General features: G+C 54.8%; 1 long non-coding RNA gene across 1 annotated transcript; it reads left to right on the forward strand.

Annotated features, from left to right (window-relative positions):
• Nucleotides 1-276: 276 nt before the first annotated feature.
• On the forward strand, nt 277-2,725 carry LOC123604391. The gene is made up of 3 exons (XR_006715320.1): nt 277-341; nt 509-769; nt 970-2,725. It is a non-coding gene; the product is annotated as an uncharacterized LOC123604391 (long non-coding RNA).
• The last annotated feature ends 382 nt before the right edge of the window (nt 2,726-3,107 follow it).

Raw genomic sequence — 3,107 nt, forward strand, 5'->3', positions numbered from 1 at the left:
GCAGAAACTGAGGCTGGCAGAGGTCGGGTGACTTTGTGGTCACACAGGGTTGGGGTGACTCTAAGATAAGCACTGTTCGCCCCTAAGCTCTCCTGCCCCAACCCCGGGGCCATCCAGGCCCTGTTTGTGGCTTCCTTCCCTCCAGGCACTGAGCATTCTGCAGGATTAAATTCCTCCTCCATCCCCCACCTCCCCTGCCCCTCCTTCCTCCATCCCTGCACAGGCAGGAAACACGGGCCCCCAGCCCTGGCCTTCGCATATAAATATTTGTCTAGCAAATTAATAAACACAGAGGGGAGGCCTGCAGTAAAACCAGGCAGGAGCCGCGTCCTCTACCACAGGTATCTCTATCGTGCACAGCTGCGCAGCACGGTGTGTGTGCGTGGGAGGAGGGGGTTGATGAGGGGGGTGATAAGCGTCAGATGGCGGGTTGCAGGGGTTTGACACACAGGCTCTGGAGCCAGGCTGTCTGGATCTGAATCCCAGCTTCTCTGCTGTGTGACCTCAGGCAAGTTACTGCGCCTCTCTGCGCCTGTCCCCTTCTCCGTGAAACGGTAGAGTGGAACATAGTCCGCGCAACAAGATATTAGGGAAGCCGAGTCGAGATTCCAGGATGAAGTCACTTTGTGACTTCCCTGCGCAAGGAAGAGACCGCTTACTTGCACCAGGAGGATCCTCAGAGGGGGCTAATGCCTGAACTGTTCTGGAATTCTCCTGCCTGAAGCCCACCAATGACTTCTCTGCTGTCCTCAGAACCAACCCAGAGCAGGTTTGTTTATTGTCTCCATGGCTCGCAAGGCTCCACGCGGTCTGGAACCCAGACTGACCTCTCAGTTTCACCCCCACAGACTTGCTCTGCTCACAGCTTCCCCACCACGGCCTCACTCTCCCCTCCTGCCTCCCAGCAGCCGCTCGGCCCCAAGCCCCAGAGCATTTTTTGACTCATTCTCTTTCTCTCGTACCCCACAGCCTGTATCCTTAAACCAACCTCCTCTTCCGGGAGCCACTACCGCTCACCCCTCAGGCCTGGCCAGTCCTCTCTGCAGCAGCTGCCTCCTACCTTGAATCCTTGCTTCTGCCTGCACCCTTGGCTCACAGGCAGCCAGGAAGATCCTTTGAAAACACAACTGCGATAATGTCCCCACAAGCCAGTGGCTTCCCATTGTAGTTGTGGGAAAACCCTAAATCGTTATAGCTCACCAAGCTCCAGACCTCAGGGTCCAGTTCCCCTCAACCTCCTCTCCTCCTGCCTGGTCACTCACCTGCTTTAACCACACAGGCCTCTTTGCCGTTCCCCTCGGAGCCCGTGTACCTGCCTTTTTCCTCCCCCCAAATGTCTTTCTCCAGATGCTTCTGTGGTGGATGCCTTCCCTTCCAGGTCTCTGCCCAAATACCACCTCCTTAGAGCTTCCCCGGACCCCCAGCTGCTGTGCCCTCAACTCTCTCTCACATGTACACCCTAATCCTCCTCTTCACCCCTTACCCACCTTAGTTTTTCTTCTAAGTGCTTATTTCCACCCGAAATTATTTTACTTATGAAGTGTACAAATAATTTAAAAATGTTACAATATTGTCCATCTCTCTAAAGCATAATCTCTAGAAGAGCATGAATAGTGAAGGAAAAGAAGAAAGGGTAAAGGAATTAGGGGCAGATCTGGCTGAGTGGAGGCAGGAAGGAGGGAGAGGTGAAACCTGGGCGCTAGGATCTCTGGGGGAATGGCGGGTCGAGCTCAGGGAGCCGGCACAAGGCCCTGTGGAATGAGGCTGAGGGTGACTTTCGGAACAAAGTATATGGAGCTGTAAATACCAGAAGGGGAGCCGTGGAACCCAGAAGCAGAATTCAGTATTGGCCCTAAAGCCTCTTCCATCTCTCTGGAAGGCAAGTTATAACTTCTGGAAAGGACAGTGAGGGTCGGATCCTATAGATCGTATTCCAGGCTTGGCCTGAGCTGCTCTCCTGACCATCCTCTGAGCCGGGAGGGTGTGGACTCAAGATTTGGGGCCAAGGAGGAACTCGCAGCGTCACGCCCTCTGGAATGCTGTGGCTGCGATTAACGCGCTCCAGATTTGCACAGTTCCCGTCAGAACATGAAACCAGAGGGAAAAAAAACCCATGAGGCCCAGATTGATCAGCGCAGAACTTAGCAACAGCACAACAAGCTGTAGCCAGCCCACTTCTGCAGCGAGGGGCTTTCCGCCAGGCCTGGGGCTTGGGAACTCCGAGCGGGCCCTGCTGTCTCTGGCTGGTTTGCAGGGCCCAGAGGCCCACCCCATTGGCCATTGCGGTGGTGGGTCTGCGACTTGTGCTGGAACCACAGGGCATCCCAGAGATGGCCTACAATCCCTATGGGGAGCCTGAGAAAGGAAGGCTGGTGGGTGTCCCCACACTTGGCCACCTTGGGAACCCTGGTTCACTCTGCTGGTTGATGGGCTCACCAGGCCCACACCTTTGCCAGGAGCTGACAAGAGCGTGGGGGGACTTCTGAGTTTCAGAAACATCCAGATTACCCCAGCATTTCATGGTGAGTCACAGCCTCCGGTCTTCACCATGACATCTGGACGGCAAGGAACTTGGCCAGCTCCTGACCCAGTTCCTCAGTGCCTCCTCCCTCCACCAGGCCAGCTGCACACTCCCTGGGCCAGCATGATCGTGTTATAAAATATCTCAAGCATATGGAGGTTCATAAAATCGTACTGGGGACAAGCACCCCTCACTCCTGTTTAACTCCATGGTTTGCCTGATCTGCCTCTCTCTTTCTCTTTCTCTCTCATAAGAAATCAAATGTACAAAACCTGTGTGAGCATGGCCGTGGTAGGTAGCGCTGGTGGGGTTTCCCCAGGCGTGTCTAGGGAGAGAGCAGACCCGTGGAGCTGGATTGCATCTATCGTGATAATGATGGGGTGCCTGGCAGATATCTGACAATGAATCTGGCACATAGTAGGTGCTCAGGAAGTAGTGGCTTTCCTGATATCGTTGCAACCCATCCACACGCAGACTGTGAGTCAGGCGGTCTGCAAATGGGGAAAGAGATGCCAAGAGCAGGGCTCAGGGTCACTCGGCCAGGAAGGGGACCGGGACTATAAGTCTTGGGAGTAGAGAGAGGACA

Source organism: Leopardus geoffroyi, chromosome A1 (assembly GCF_018350155.1).
Source record: "Leopardus geoffroyi isolate Oge1 chromosome A1, O.geoffroyi_Oge1_pat1.0, whole genome shotgun sequence".
Classification (NCBI taxonomy): domain Eukaryota; kingdom Metazoa; phylum Chordata; class Mammalia; order Carnivora; family Felidae; genus Leopardus; species Leopardus geoffroyi.